The sequence below is a fragment of the Acyrthosiphon pisum genome, chromosome A2 (genome assembly GCF_005508785.2).
Source record: "Acyrthosiphon pisum isolate AL4f chromosome A2, pea_aphid_22Mar2018_4r6ur, whole genome shotgun sequence".
In the NCBI taxonomy this organism is placed as follows: Eukaryota; Metazoa; Arthropoda; class Insecta; order Hemiptera; family Aphididae; genus Acyrthosiphon; species Acyrthosiphon pisum.
In genome coordinates this window covers 100,787,211-100,805,412 of record NC_042495.1, presented here as the reverse complement: position 1 = coordinate 100,805,412, position 18,202 = coordinate 100,787,211, and the positions used below count along the sequence as shown (strand labels likewise).

Here is an 18,202-nt window from a genome sequence, read left to right as displayed (position 1 = left end):
ACTCTCTAAGCGACTTGAGGTGTCTACAGACGACAGATAAACGACAACGTTCGGTCCGACTCTTATTATATACCTTACCGTGATAATAATATTCGTATAAACCCACCACTATTATTAAACTGATTATTGCACGGCCTTAACAATAATGACGACTGAAACCCTCGAAAACAGCACCAACACGTATCGCGTCGTTGTCGCGATACGGTTTTTTAATATTCTTAATTTTTCGATTTTAATGGCTCGGGTGCGCGACCGAAAATAAAACAATAAAATACGCTCGTTTTTGTGCGCGAAACAATACAGACTTATTCGCCGCCGCCGCCGCCTATGGCTATAGGCAGGGCCGGCGTTAGGTAATATTTGTGAGGGGTCGTGGTTAACGAAAGTGACGACTGAAATTCATACATAATATTATAATAGGTAGGTACCCTAATACAATTTTCTTGCTACACTCAATATGTCAAATTTTTGTTTTTACAATTCCGTACTATGTTGAAGCAAAAAGCTAAAAACTCTGCGTCAAAATTTTGATTTTTTTTTATAGCACGATCTATTTTATAAAATTGAGCTCAATAATTAGTGTACAGGCACTAAACATAACATCTTGATAAAAGCATATTTTTATTTTTATTTTTCAATATTCACTACTAATTATGATATTGTTCTAGAGTAAGAATTCGTCAAACCGTTGATGTGATTGGTTTATATATAAAACAATAAAACTATAATAATATTTTGGTATCATATATGATAGGTAAAGAATAAACAAAATCCTAGACCAAGAGACATTTTTAAATTATTTAAATCACTATTTACCAACAATATTGTCATTTTACTTAGAGTTTTTGATCCAAGCCGATTTTTTAGTATCTATTTTGTTTTTAAATGGGCATCATAAAACGATTACTATTTTTTATAGCAAATAAGTATTATAATATATTATTACATTTTACAAATCATTTGATATAAAATATTGTCAGAATGTGCATTCCAAAAAAAACAAAAATTATAATAAATTAATATATATATTACACAGAGATTCTTTCTTTTGACGATGCCCATATTTTTATCATAATATTTGTCATTTCAAATTTCAATACTATCCAAAATGTCTTTCTTAGAACCAAGTATAATAGTTGTTCTTAAATGGTTTTTGATTAATTTTAGCTTGCTGAAACATCGTTCATTTGAAGCTGTGGTAACTGGTCGACAAAATTCATTAGCCATAGAAATTATAGTCCTTAATTTATTGGCTACATCCATACGTTAACCAATGATTTAACATTTTCAGTTTGTAGTCTTAATATATTTATGTCACATAATGTGCAATTGAAATCTGTTACGTTAGACATGTCATAGTTTTTCGAAAATAAGGGAAATGATTTTCCTACATCTTTTACTGTTATAGTGTTATATTTTAACTTATAGGCACCGATAATGCTTTAAAAAGTGGTTAAAAACAAACCAGACAAGATTTCAAATTTTTTGTTGACAAACTGATTAATGTGTCCAGAACATGAAGAAATTCTTTTCTATAAAATTCTTTATAAGTTAAGTTTACATGTGATTGTGGATTTGAATCAATTTTTATTGATTTTAATCAAAATCAATATATAGTTTTAGACAAAATGATTGGCAATGGCTATAAGTTCATTTATCAACTACCAATTAATATCAGTGTGTCTACTATATTAAGATCTTTGCCCTTTGGTCTCCGATGTTTCAGCTAATATTTTCATTTGGTACATTATATGGTCCATGAAGTACATACAAATGATAAAATCAATTGATAAACAGTTTTTCTCAAGTCATAATGCTTGTACTCTAGTTTTTTATATCAATATTTGATTTTGTTGATATTTCATGTAAAATTGAAACAATTCCTTCAAAAAACAGCCTGTAGAGATTCTGCCCTTGCAGTCCATCTAGTTTTGGACAAATAACGAAGCTTTCAATTCTTGATAGAGTTTTATCTAAAGTAAAACTTCGTTTAGTACTTGAAGAGAAGAATACAAACAAAGTACAAACTCTCTAAGGCGAAAAATAGCTCACAAAATATAATACTTTACTTATTTAGGTACATATTTTACGTTCATTTAGCCCGTATAATACAATAAATGTGAAATGTAGATATTAATTTTAGCTGGGGGGACACGGAAAAAAAATTATTACATTGGCCCATTAAGCTTAAAATAGAACCAACATATTTTTCCACTGTGGTTTATTTTTTTTTATTATAATTTTTTTTTTTTTAATTACCTATATAACCAAACAAGCCCCCTGATCTGGTAACGTCATATAGACCAATTAGTCTATTACCTTTCTTCGGAAAAGTGCTAGAAAGACTAATTCTGAATCGCATACTTCCCATAATTAGTGATAAAAATTTATTACCTAACTATCAATTCGGTTTTCGCGCACATCATTCTACAATCCATCAAGTACACAGGCTAGTTGATTCGGTTTCTTTCGCACTTGAAAAAAAAATGTATTGTTCTTGCGTATTTCTTGACATTCAACAGGCCTTTGACCGTGTATGGCATGAAGGGCTGCTTTACAAGGTAAAGACCTTTTTGCCCCCAACATACTTCACGCTACTTAAATCATATCTAACTGATCGTTATTTTCAAGTTAATTTTAAATCTGCATACTCAAACATAGCAAACATCAGAGCTGGTGTTCCACAAGGGGGTATCCTTTCTCCATTACTATACAACTTATATGCTTCTGATCAACCAACCTCCGTCAACACCATTGTGGCAGACTATGCAGATGATAAACTCATCATATCTATAAATGAAAACCCCATTGTAGCATCGCTTAATCTACAAAATCATCTTTCCCTTATGGAAACCTGGTACAATAATTGGAGGATTAAGGTAAATCAAACCAAATCTAATCATACTACTTTTACCCTTAAGCTAGGACACTGCCCGCCAGTCACTCTCTTTGGTACGCAAATTCCGTCCACTCCTACAGTTAAGTATCTTGGCTTAACCCTTGACCGTAGACTAACATGGGCCCAACATACACGTGTTAAAAGACTCCAATTAAATCTCCGACTTCGTATGCTTAAATCTTTACTAGTCAATAACAAACACACCAACCTTAATATAAAACTACTAATGTATAAATCCCTCATTAAACCCATTTGGACCTACGGTATCCAACTGTGGGGAAATGCAAAAAAATCAAATACAAATCGTATTCAGACCTTTCAAAATATAACATTAAGAAAATTAACAAACTCCCCCCCGTATGTTTCCAATCATACTCTCCACACAGACCTAAAAATTAAAACTATTAAAGAAGAAGCTACTATTTATTATAAAAGATTTCATAAAAGGCTTGCAACTCACTCAAATCCTTTAGTCAAAACACTCTCATCAAATGTTATTCCGGGAAATCCTCCTAGGCGATTAAAACGCAACTGGTGCAGAGATATGCTGACTTAATTTCATAATTTAAAAAAAAAAAAAAAAAAAAAAAAAAAAAAAAAAAAAAAAAAGAGCAATCAATAAACATGATGTATCTATGAGAAAACTTAATGTATAACTTCAATTTATAAGTGTCATCAATGGGTGGCTGCTTTTATCAAGATATTCATGTATTTTGTTTTTATATTTTAGCTAATACTCTTATTGTAACCACGAGGTACAGATTGTGTATGTAATAATAATAAAGAAAAAAAAAAAAAAAAAAGATGATAAACAACTATAACTTATTATGTAGATACGTTGCACCACAGTTGCAACTTGAGAGTTGTCATTGTTTTTGGTAAACACGATTACAATATTGTACAACTAAAATACAACTTAAAACAGTACCAGCTAAACAATGTATACAATAATATTATAATGTCCTTAGACTTCAATCTGACTGACCATCCCCGTTCATAATCGTTTTCTGTAGGTAATAGGTCTCTATAAAGTTATGTCTTACCATCATTGCATTCAAAGATACATTTAAAATATTAAAAATTCGTTTTGTACTCTACCAGCGTCCAGCATATTATTATAACAGCGCATCGATGATATCAAACGCACAAATACAGCGTTGGATACATGTGCTTTGACAGTCTAGTGTGTAATTAACAATACGTTTTGAACCAAATATCAATCTACTAGTTATGAGTTTTATTAAAATATCAAGAGCAAACATCAAAAAATATGTGAAGGAGTTTGTTAAACACATAATGCGCAAATGACTACCAAAATGTAGTTCCTACTTGGGTCACTAACAATGGCACAATGCGCAAACGTTAAACTCAGCCACCGAGTACCTACATCGATGTACTGATTATGAAAAAAATTATAACTGCATACTTATTTTTATTGTGTATAATGCAACTCATAATGTTAATTATGTTAATAAAAATAACTCAAACTATTTGTTTATAATTTGTATATTATAGTTAAGCTCTCAGTTCCTAAATAGAAAAAAATCGTTGGAAAATCCAAACATTTCTAACTTTTAATAATATAAAACTTTATAAGAATAAAGATTAAAGACCATAAGAAATATTTTAGAAAATAAAACTGTTTACATACCTTTAGTAACTGAAATAAAATAAAAATTGTAGTTAATAATTATAAAATATTAATAATATCCATTGTTCTGCTATAAGGTTATAAAATAGAAATATAATAATATTATATAGAACTAAAAATTACAAACTGTGGTTTGAGACCAATATTGAAATTTAATAAGTAATGACTAACATTTTTTGTCCCTAAAAATTGAATGTACGCACTTAAAAAAAATGCCAATTCACTATCTAAATAATATATTTAATACAATATAGAAACGTTGGAGTCTTAGTTCTTAAACTTTATACCTACAGGCATAATACATGTAAGATTAATCTAATATATTATCGTATAAAATAAAATTATTAAAAAAAATAAAATCAACTTACGTTCTAATTTACCTAGAAAAAAATACCCAGCAATAATTTTTAAGTATAATTATAAAAAATTAATAAAATGTTATTACTAAAGAGGAAAGTCTATTGATTTATTTGAAAATTCTCAATAAATTTGCAATATTTTCAGTAGGAGACTAATTATGAAATTTGATAGTTTTTGGACTTTATTTTGTCTCAATTGATTTTATTAACATGGATATGTGTTTGGGGCTTGATACATATTATATACTATATATTATATTTTTCTAACCAGTTTATCAAAATAGACGTTTTCGTTGTTAGTGTAACTTATTAATAAAAATAATTTTATGATTCATAAATTTTCATTGTAAAGGAAAATATCTAGAAGCATGTTTTTTTTTTAGTTATCTTATATTAGGTATTTATTCTATGTTGTATGCTACTAGATATACCATACCAATATACCATAAGAATAAAATATAAACAATTAACCCAAATGTATATCTTTAATATTGTAAAGGACTCTACGTATTACCATATAATATGTTGTATATTAGGGATCAAAATGCCGGAAAATTTCCGGAAATATTCGGAAAAATTTCGGAAAAAAACGGTTTTTTTCCCAGAGCCTCGGAAAACGTGGAAAAATTGGAGAATATTGAAATAATACATTTCCGAAAAAAAACCGAATTTCCGGAAAATTAAAAAATTTTATTTACGCTTAAAAATTAAAATAATCTATGTAAAAAAAAACCATTTTAAAAAATTGATAAAGAAACCAGTCATTGTCATTTCACATTTCCTAATACGGTTATCAATGTATTATTGTATTAAAATTTAAAAATATTAATACGGATATTTCAATATTTGTTCTAAAAATAATGTAGTTCCATTTCAAATTGGTATTTATGTGGGAGAGTGTATTTCCCCGAAAATAAATCACCTGTATTTTTAAATGTTAAAAATTGTATACTTATTGTCTATTTATGTTTGTAGTAACTAATAACTAATAAGGTATTATAGTAACTGGCTGATAGATTTATAAATTATATTACAGTGACTGGTGAATGGTGAGTGATGACTAGTAACTATTTGATAGTTTGTATATTATCAAAATTAGTGAGTTGGTAAAAAAATATATTAAATATATATTTAAATATAAAATAATATTAAGAAATAATAAGAAATAACTAATTAGTAAATACTTAATAGTTAGTACTTTAGTAGTTAATATTACAAATTATAATTATTTATAATCAAGTATAGAATCCTCTAGATTTATCCACTAAAGACTTTAAGTTAGGTATGGTATATATAATATGTATGTAATATGATTATCAACTATCATTATTTATTAGATTGTTTCTACTATACATTACTTTTTCATTTCTTTAGAAAAAAAAACCATTTTTCTCATTCAATTTTTAAATTTTTTCAGGAAAAAAACCAGTTTTTTTCGTCAAAACCATTTTTCCGGAAATTTTAAATGAAACCAATTTTTCTCAATTTTGATCCCTATTCTATATTAACATTGTATTCGTATATAATATTGTTGTGCATAACATTCAACTGTAGCCTCGATTATTCCATATTTGGTCATAAATTTACGAAATTCTACGAATTCGACTAATTAAAACCACACCTGGCAAACCGTATCACTTGCACGAGGCAACAGTTTCACTTCTGAGCAGTAGCGGCTCGTGGGTTTTTAATGAAGTAGTGCACATCCAAAAAAAATACACGAATAAAATATAATAAAAATATAATATTAATATACGTTAATGTCGGTCGTCGATGAAAAACAGAAACACGATTGTCACGATTAATGTTTTGAATTTCCGATAATGATCGACTACTGACTAGCTAATATTATCAGCTGATAATCGGAATATAATAAATAAACGAGACTACGAGAGTAAAAATAAACTTTAATAACATAATAATGCCCATGACAATGATGTCATGATAATGCCGATGCCGACGCGCAACGACGCTGCAACGACGCGACGTCGAAAATAATTCACTGAAAACAATTTAATTGGCTATGTGCACACAAACAAATGTGCACACCAATTCCTTTATAACGCGGGCTGCGTGTTTCGACTTGCTTTAATTTTTACACTGTACAAATGTGCACAACGATTGTGTGCACAACTGCAGTACTGCCACTATAATAGTATACTATAATAATACACGCCGATACCGTTCCTTCGCGGACGGCCGTTTAGCAGTCGAAATAACCCACTCCAAATATTAAATATAATATTATAATATTATTATTTTCTTTATAATATTTTGAATTTACATTTTTATATTTTGAAAATAATCCTAATTACATAGCAGGTACTTAGTTGTATTATTGTGATTTATGTTTTCAATTTTTCTTGAGGTTGGGTAGGTAGTGCACGTGCACTTGTGCACATACACACGAGCCGCCACTGCTTCTGAGAATAACAACTTTATGATGGACATATCCGGGTGATACGCAACACGCTTGGGATTCACCATAGGATAGTTAACAACTTTATTATATGAGTATATTATATGAGGGTCAGAAGCACAGTCTGATCAGATGTACCTGGACCAGCAAGACCGAAGCCACTTCACGCCACCAGCCATTATAATCCGCTACACCGCTACTAACACGAGATAATACACAATTCTATTATAATAAATTGCATTTCGAATAACTGTATTAAAATTGTCTCCTATTTTATTTCAAAAGCAACATCTTTCTGGATCCCTGAAGGGCTGTACGTAACAATATGTATAAAAAATGTTCCATATATATGAAATGTTTATTTTCTATAAATTCCAGTTTATAAAAAGATTACTTTGAAATAAAAAATAACTAAGTAAATTTACTAAGAAATTTTCAAACAAAAACTAATTATAAAGATCAATAAAATAAAAAACTCAAAAATGTTACATACGGGTTTCTGGAAAATAATTAAAATAATATTAAAATTATTATACCTACTATTTGTCTATAAATGTTAAATAAAAGGCCTGGAAGGAAAAGCTCTATGAAAAATTAACATAATTGTTGTAATACACTGATTTTAAAGTTAATAATCAATAATAATATATACATAATCATCATAGCATGACAATAAACTAATAATACAACAATAATATACTAGAATATTTTATAATATAATATATGGTCATTAAGCATTTCGACTGCTTGAAATTATAATATGCTATTCAAAAATATCAAATCCTTTGGGAGACTGTCGGGATTTTGTTCGTATATGTTGGTTTGTTAAAAAAAAGTTTGTTTTAAAAAAAAAAAAAATTTATATTATTAGGTATTGTTATTTGTTACTAATCTAACTTATGATTTATAATGAATTTTCATGATTTTAAATAATAATTTGGAGATTATTTTTTTAACTCATTGTTTTTAATGAATTATACAATTTGGTTCCTAAATAATGGAATATTCCTTAATTTCATGTCATATTTACAATAACTGGGATTAAAAAGATATATTTACAAACAATTTGTAGCAAAATATTATATTGTGACATTCTTCAGTTGTCAGGAAAGAATAAAATAAAAACACAAAGTGGTATCACTGTTTACCAACTTCACCCACGGTTCTTCACCCATAATATTCTTATCATGTCATACTATTTTTGTAATAGTTACCTACAATCAGGGCAGAGCCGGTCCGTTTTTTTTAAGGTCTCGTACATTTTTTTATTAGCTTGGCGTGTGTTTCTTCTATTTAGGGAGTAAGGACCCCGTAAAGCATTTAGTTATCGATATTTTAAACCGTTCGCATTTTTTCTTTACAGGGCACGGATGCTTGCCTATTATAGTGTAAGCGGTGCACTATAATGGTACAATTAGTACAAGTAATAAGTATAGGAAGTTTTTTTGGATCAATTGCACTACTGCAAGTTAAGTTAAGTTTTATATTTCTTATTAAAAACAATGGGCTCAGTAGAGGTCACGGGAGCCCACTTTATCCGAGTATCTGACCCTGCAGCGGATCCGCTATTGGATTCAGTGATCATGAAAATGTTGTATGCAAAAATATGTATTATTTATAATACTATATACCTACGTCTACTTATACATACATATATATATATATTAATATAACATAATGATGAAGCTTGGACATTTACGAATTATCCATGAAAGTTTACTTGAATAATATTATGCATTTATGCTTATATCTTAAGGATTAGTCTTCAAAGTTATAATTCTATAGGTAATATAAACATTATTTTGTTTTTCGTAATTTCGTTTGAATTTCTATTGAAAACTGCATTATATAAATTATTTAATAAAAAAATAATTAACAAAAAAACAATGAAATACTTACTTTTGACCTTTCCTAAAAATGATATACAACTAATTAATAACAATCATAAAATGGTCCCTCCTACATTTGTTTTTTCTATTTATAAAATTATTTTCATCGAAATCAGACTTTTTAGATATCTTGTTCAATTCAAAGGTTTTAATCAGTGGAATTAACTGTAAAAACATTTTATATTCTAAGCAAAACTATAACTTAGCTTTCCCATTCCATAACACCGAGATCATACATTTCATAAAAATCTTTCTCAAGATTTTGTAACCATTTTATAATGCGATGTAACTCATGTCTACGATAATAGTGTTTTTAACATATAGCCATAGGGAGGTTTTAAGTTCAGAGTTACAAAATATGATACCCTTCGAGAATATTTTCTTACCTACTTAGATATGTCAAATTTATATAAAAATCATAAATACTTACCATCTTCTACTATAAAAACAAATATATAGTTTATAATAAATATGATTGTTTCTATTAGATCTGTCATAATGTACTGGTAAATGTTTACTATTTTGTAAGTACTACATAAAGGCGAATTATCAACAGAAACCACCCTAAATTTGGAAGTATATATACAATATACATGTATTAGTTTTACTGTAGCGTGTAGATATCTAATGGTGCATCAGATACGTACATATAAAATAAACACACTCATTACTGTTTATTGTTTGGACAAATTATTCAATCCACTATAAGAATTTAAAAAAAGATATTTTATCCTGTTAAAAATGAAATGTTGAAAAAAAACACAGCTACATTTCAATTATTTTAATTTTTTGAATTTGAAACTCTACATATAAATTCCATTACGATTTTCTGCTCAATGACTATAATAGGTACATGCAAAACCTACTATTTTGCAGCAGACCAAATTCCTCGTATTGTATTGTTTTTTTTTTTTTTTGTATTTTTGTTGTATTTATTTAGTAGGTACACTCCAATATTTTTATCCACCCATTTTTTCCCTCAAATAACCACATAATCCAAATTTTTATCAGAAACCAGTAGGTAATCACTCTACAATTTAAAGGTCAAAGCATTTTTACTGCTCTAAAATATGGGGTAACCATAACAGATACAAAACCACATCTGGCAAACCGTATCACTCGCACGAGGCAACAGTTTCACTTCTGAGAATAACAACTTTATGTTGGACATATCCGAGTGACACGTTTGTTATTACCCTTGAGAATGACTGTTTTAGTATGAATGATGTGTACCATTACAATATATTATATATAAAGTTGATTTTAATAAAAAAATCAATTTAGCACCTTTTAGTTCCGAGCAAACCAATTTGATTTAGCACATATAAAATTATGAAACATATAATTCGTTCAAAAAAAAATAATATTTACGTACTCTGATCTTTAGGAATTACTAGAAAAAAAATATTTTTATATTATTATTGTTATTTGTTACTATTCTAACTTATGGTTTATAAGGAATTTTCACAATTTTAAATATTTATTTGGAGATTATTTTTTCAACTCATTGTTTTTAATGAATTATACAATTTGGTTCCTAAATAATGGAATATTCCTTAATTTCATGTCATATTTACAATAACTGGGATTAAAAAGATATATTTACAAACAATTTGTAGCAAAATATTATATTGTGACATTCTTCAGTTGTCAGGAAAGAATAAAATAAAAACACAAAGTGGTATCACTGTTTACCAACTTCACCCACGGTTCTTCACCCATAATACTCTTATCATGTCATATTATTTTTGTAATAGTTACCTACAATCAGGGCAGGGCACGTCCGTTTTTTTTAGGGTTTTGTATATTTATTTAGTGTGAGCGGTGCACTATAATGGTATAATTAGTACAAGTAATGAGTATAAGACGTTTTTTAGGATCAATTGCACTACTGCAAGTTAAGTTAAGTTATATATTTCTTATTAAAAACAATGGGCTCAGAAGAGGTCACGGGAGCCCACCTTATCCGAGTATCTGACCCTGCAGCGGATCCGCTATTGGATTCAGTGATCATGAAAATGTTGTATGCAAAAATATGTATTATTTATAATACTATATACCTACGTCTACTTATACATACATATATATATATATTAATATAACATAATGATGAAGCTTGGACATTTACGAATTATCCATGAAAGTTTACTTGAATAATATTATGCATTTATGCTTATATCTTAAGGATTAGTCTTCAAAGTTATAATTCTATAGGTAATATAAACATTATTTTGTTTTTCGTAATTTCGTTTGAATTTCTATTGAAAACTGCATTATATAAATTATTTAATAAAAACATAATTAACAAAAAAACAATGAAATACTTACTTTTGACCTTTCCTAAAAATGATATACAACTAATTAATAACAATCATAAAATGGTCCCTCCTACATTTGTTTTTTCTATTTATAAAATTATTTTCATCGAAATCAGACTTTTTAGATATCTTGTTCAATTCAAAGGTTTTAATCAGTGGAATTAACCGTAAAAACATTTTATATTCTAAGCAAAACTATAACTTAGCTTTCCCATTCCATAACACCGAGATCATACATTTCATAAAAATCTTTCTCAAGATTTTGTAACCATTTTATAATGCGATGTAACTCAGGTCTACGATAATAGTGTTTTTAACATATAGCCATAGGGAGGTTTTAAGTTCAGAGTTACAAAATATGATACCCTTCGAGAATATTTTCTTACCTACTTAGATATGTCAAATTTATATAAAAATCATAAATACTTACCATCTTCTACTATAAAAACAAATATATAGTTTATAATAAATATGATTGTTTCTATTAGATCTGTCATAATGTACTGGTAAATGTTTACTATTTTGTAAGTACTACATAAAGGTGAATTATCAACAGAAACCACCCTAAATTTGGAAGTATATATACAATATACATGTATTAGTTTTACTGTAGCGTGTAGATATCTAAAGGTGCATCAGATACGTACATATAAAATAAACACACTCATTACTGTTTATTGTTTGGACAAATTATTCAATCCACTATAAGAATTTAAAAAAAGATATTTTATCCTGTTAAAAATGAAATGTTGAAAAAAAACACAGCTACATTTCAATTATTTTAATTTTTTGAATTTGAAACTCTACATATAAATTCCATTACGATTTTCTGCTCAATGACTATAATAGGTACATGCAAAACCTACTATTTTGCAGCAGACCAAATTCCTCGTATTGTATTGTTTTTTTTTTTTTGTATTTTTGTTGTATTTATTTAGTAGGTACACTCCAATATTTTTATCCACCCATTTTTTCCCTCAAATAACCACATAATCCAAATTTTTATCAGAAACCAGTAGGTAATCACTCTACAATTTAAAGGTCAAAGCATTTTTACTGCTCTAAAATATGGGGTAACCATAACAGATACAAAACCACACCTGGCAAACCGTATCACTCGCACGAGGCAACAGTTTCACTTCTGAGAATAACAACTTTATGTTGGACATATCCGAGTGACACGTTTGTTATTACCCTTGAGAATGACTGTTTTAGTATGAATGATGTGTACCATTACAATATATTATATATAAAGTTGATTTTAATAAAAAAATCAATTTAGCACCTTTTAGTTCCGAGCAAACCAATTTGATTTAGCACATATAAAATTATGAAACATATAATTCGTTCAAAAAAAAAATAATATTTACGTACTCTGATCTTTATGAATTACTAGAAAAAAAATATTTTTATATTATTATTGTTATTTGTTACTATTCTAACTTATGGTTTATAAGGAATTTTCACGATTTTAAATATTTATTTGGAGATTATTTTTTCAACTCATTGTTTTTAATGAATTATACAATTTGGTTTCCTAATAATGGAATATTCCTTAATTTCATGTCATATTTACAATAACTGGGATTAAAAAGATATATTTACAAACAATTTGTAGCAAAATATTATATTGTGACATTTTTCAGTTGTCAGGAAATAATAAAATAAAAACACATTGGGAAAGCTTATTCTGCGATTCCCGTTTTATAAATTCCAATATGATCGGTTTCCATAATGAATATTCAAATTTCTACAGCTCTTCTTCTTTGAGTCAAAGTGGTATCACTGTTTACCAACTTCACCCACGGCTCTTCACCCATAATACTCTTATCGTGTCATATTATTTTTGTAATAGTTACCTACAATCAGAACAGGGCACGTCCGTTTTATTTTTAGGGTTTCGTATATTTTTTTAGTGTGAGTGGTGCACTATAATGGTATAATTAGTACAAGTAATGAGTATAAGACGTTTTTTAGGATCAATTGCACTACTGCAAGTTAAGTTAAGTTTCATATTTCTTATTAAAAACAATGGGCTCAGAAGAGGTCACGGGAGCCCACCTTATCCGAGTATCTGACCCTGCAGCGGATCCGCTATTGGATTCAGTGATCATGAAAATGTTGTATGCAAAAATATGTATTATTTATAATACTATATACCTAAGTCTACTTATACATACATATATATATATATTAATATAACATAATGATGAAGCTTGGACATTTACGATTTATCCATGAAAGTTTACTTGAATAATATTATGCATTTTATGCTTATATCGTAAGGATCAGTCTTCAAAGTTAAAATTCTATAGGTAATATAAACATCATTTTGTTTTTCGTAATTTCGTTTCTGTGTAACTACTAATTTACAATAACTTTTTAATATCTCGCAGTTTCAAATATTTCAAAAATGTCAATATATTAATTTATTATTAAACGAATGATTCCCCTCGTCAGACCTATTAATATTATAGAGTGATTTTTTAAGCATGCTCACACTATTTTTTTTTACTTAAATTGTACATATTATGTGCGTGTAGGTATATAATTATACAAATTCCGATTTTTAGAACTTTTAAATATACTTGAAGATTTTCGAATATTTTTTTATACCATTTAACGATGATGTATTGTTACAATACAAATTTCGGGTTTTCAAATAGGAACCCTATTTTTTTTACTTTTATTATTCAGCAGATATTTTTTTGAGAACTTTGATGCATATAAATCAAAATTTGAACTAGTAGATTTGAGATACCTATATAACTCTGACTAACTATTAAGTAGGTACCTATACTGATAATAGTGAATAAGTAGGTACCACATCTAATAGTAGGTAGGTAGGTACTTAAAATTGTTTTATTGTAAACCATATTTTAAGGATTATTATTCTTAGTATACACATTATAATAATTCAGCAACTACTTATTAGAATTTTGATTTAGATACATCTATATATTTACAAGAACATCATCTGCTAAATAATTTTCAGTAACAAAAGGAAATTCTCATTTGAAAAATAGAAGATTGTATAGCCATAGCCTATAGGACACTCTTTATAAGTAGTAAAAAAATATCAGGAATTTGAATACGTTTCCTTTAGGTATACTTAAAAATTCTAAAAATCAGAATTTGAAGAAATGTATTTTTAAAGAAAAAAAATTGCGAGAATTTTTTCACCAAAATATCAAGTAAATTTTGTATTTCATTATGGGGCCCCTTAAAAAACTGATCCCTAGGCATTTGGTGTGCCAGGCCAACACTGGTTACCTATTATAAAACAGAAAATTGTAGTTTTCAAAACGAAAAAAAATCGATTTTTCAAAAACTTGATTCACGAAAGCATTCTCGTTTCCCTTTGTTTTTCTCTAAGTTCATCCTAAGTGTTTTGAATGATTTGTATAGTTAATTTTAATTTTAATTTCCAACTAAAAATCACCCTAATTGTGGCAAAAAGATGCATTTATACTGTTCAAAAACACTATAAAATATATAATTTTTTATACTGATAATTTTTATAAAATAAGTATACAAAAAAATAAATAAATATTACATACAATTCACTGTAAACGAAAATATTTTATTCATTAATAACGAATAATGATGTACACAATATTTGCCATAAATACCTAGATTATATAAATTATAATATTATGCATATGTTATATCATGATTAACTCTGTATATACAACGTTTCTACCAGAAGGAGTGCTTCGATTTCAACATATAATATCTTATATTTTAGCAAATTGGATCAAGATGGTGCTTTAGAGAAGTCATTTTTCGATTTTCTCATTAACTTTTAAATGCCACGGGAAAAACCACCAATAAATTACAAAAAAAAGCTAAAAATGGGATTTTGATTTGTAACACTTTGTTTATCATTATATAAACAAATAAATAATTATTATATTATAATACTAATACAACTTACAGGCTATAATAAATAATAAAAATATAATATAAAAATTCAGACTGACAAACCGTCTACGCTCAAAATCGTATTTTTTATACAATGAACAACGATATTATATCATTGATACAAGCTTCGTACAATCCATTATACATTGACCAACTTGTAGCCTACTGTACAGCAGAGCGACATCCACTTAACCGCTTTTTTTTTTCATCTGAACTGGTTTTCAATTACCTAACTAAGAACCTGAACGGCTGAACCATTTACAAAAGCCGTGTATTATAACTAATTTTGAATTTAACATCCAATAATTCCAGAAGAAGAAGAAGACGAAAAAGTAAAAATAATAACATGACAATATATATAAAATATACTTACTCATTTTTACTGCAAAACATATTTATAATATACGTTGGTTTTCAATAGTAAAATGTATTATAATAGTATATACGATATCAAATGTATAATGGGGTTCAATGGGATGGACCCATTAGGGTTTCTTTACCTCTAATGACTGTGTATGGAGTGTGGATATTGATAATTATATAATAAATATTAATTATTACTATAACACAATCTCAAAATAGTTATCGAACGAGTGAGATCGTTATAGTTTTTTGGCTGAACGATTGAGAACACTTAAAAATTAAAATTAACAAAGAACTTACCACTGACCCAAAAAACACCCGAAAAAGAATACGACTGAGAACAAATTTACGTGCAACGTTGCCATATCATTTATTTGACTATTGAAATATTCATTCACTTATGCATAAAATAAATATTCTTGAATAAAATCATCAATTAATAATTATAACCTTATACAAATATATGGGCACCTAATAATATGCAATAAAAACATATGAATACAAAATGTAAAATAATATACATTAGGTACCTACTTATAAAAATATGTAATACTCAGAACGATTTTTTAAACATGATCACCTCCATTTATCTTTTTAATAATACTTTTATTAAAATTCTGATTTTATAAGTATACCTGAAGACAAATATTTTCAAATTACTGATCATTTTGTACTACTCAAGAAATGTCCTGTGGCGATACTAACTTAAATTGTTCAAATGAAAATCTCCCTTTTTTAATATAAATTATTTTGCGGGTGATTCTCTTGAAAATGTTGAAGTATCAAAATCAAAATTATAATTTATCATTCGAATAAACTTGGCAACGTTGGAAAAAAAATAAAATTTCGAGCGTTCTCAATCGTGTTACCAAAAATGCCGTTCTTCATCGTATTCTACCGCTTGAAACTCAACCAGAATAAACAATTATTATTTATTATTTTAATAATATAATTGACAAACCGAAAATGTACGTACTGTAAATTTCTAGAAAAAAATATAATGATAATGTATTGCTATAGAAAACTGTATTCAACAATAAATTCCAATAGTTGACATTTATTTTGTAATTGAATAATCAATAACTTTTTTGAATATGATGGTCATTCAAAAAAATTTGAATTAACATAGCATTTACATAAGTATTAAGTAAGATGTTATTTTTTTTTATACGGTATATACAATAGTTTATATAATATAGGTATTATAAGAATTGTATCAAATAAAGTAATACTATAAAATACAAAAAATATGTATTACAATAAAAAAAAATACAAAAATTACGTACCTCCTAAGTATTCTATACAATAAAAACAAATAGGTGTGGTTAAATTTTATTGTTTTGTTAATTGGAATAAACCTTCTTCAACATAGGTGCCATGAAAATATAACATACTTTCAACTTACTATAATCATCTACAAAAATGTTAGAAATAATATTTAATTGATCGCATAACAACCGTTTATAATACACGAGTACACGACTACAAATTTATTTGATTATTGTTTTATTGAGGTTAAGATCAATAAACTATCATGTTTTATTTACAAATTAATATGACAATAATATAATAGTTATAAATTATTATCATGTACCTATCTTATCCCTTAATATAAATAATTCAAGTATTGTTAACATAAACACGAACATAAATATTAATTATTTTAATACAATATATAGGTAATATAGATTTGAGACTGAATACAAAACTATAACTTAGCTTTCCCATTCCATAACACTGAGATCATAAATTTCATAAAAAACTTTCTAAAGATTTTGTAACCATTTTATAATGCAATGTAACTAAGGTCTACGATAATAGTGTTTGTAACATATAGCCATAGGGAGGTTGATACCCTTCAAGAATATTTTCTTACCTACTTAGATATGACAAATTTATATAAAAATCATAAATACTTACCATCATATACTATAAAAACAAATATATAGTTTATAATAAATATGATCGTTTCTATTAAATCTGTCATATAATGTACTGGTAAATGTTTACTATTTTGTAGGTACTGCATAAAGGTGAATATATGTAGTAATCACTCTAAAATTTAAAGGTCAAAGCATTTTTACTGCTCTAAAATATGTGGTAACCGTAACAGATACAAACAAACACACGTCGTTGTAAAATCAATATGTCCATTGCTCTGCTCAGAATATAAAACTAATTAGATACATTTATAAAAGGAATCTCAGAAATTCTATGGAAAATAAAAATAGGTTCCTCATAATACACTTATAAAAGAATAAGAGTAAGTACTAAGTAAATACTAAATAGTACCTATACATTTTTATAATATTTAAAATTTCAGTTATTGGCCAGATCCCAGACATATCATAATATTAAATGTTTGTGGTCATGTATTATT

General features: G+C 27.4%; 1 protein-coding gene and 2 long non-coding RNA genes across 6 annotated transcripts in view; all 3 read right to left on the bottom strand.

Moving 5' to 3' along the window:
• LOC115034042 overlaps positions 1-18,104 on the bottom strand; it is a 29,399-nt gene extending 11,295 nt beyond the window's left edge. Inside the window, exons 1-3 of the long non-coding RNA XR_003839403.1 lie at positions 17,109-18,104; positions 16,799-16,807; positions 15,833-15,841 (exon numbers count right to left, since the gene is read on the bottom strand). This is a non-coding gene — a long non-coding RNA (uncharacterized LOC115034042). The remainder of the gene's footprint in view (positions 1-15,832; positions 15,842-16,798; positions 16,808-17,108) is intronic.
• LOC100168229 overlaps positions 1-18,202 on the bottom strand; it is a 396,335-nt gene that overhangs the window by 315,522 nt on the left and 62,611 nt on the right. The window lies entirely within an intron of this gene.
• Positions 10,076-12,929, bottom strand: LOC115034043. Its single transcript, XR_003839404.1, has 3 exons — positions 12,910-12,929; positions 11,966-11,974; positions 10,076-11,557 (listed from the first exon to the last, which is right to left on the bottom strand). It is a non-coding gene; the product is annotated as an uncharacterized LOC115034043 (long non-coding RNA).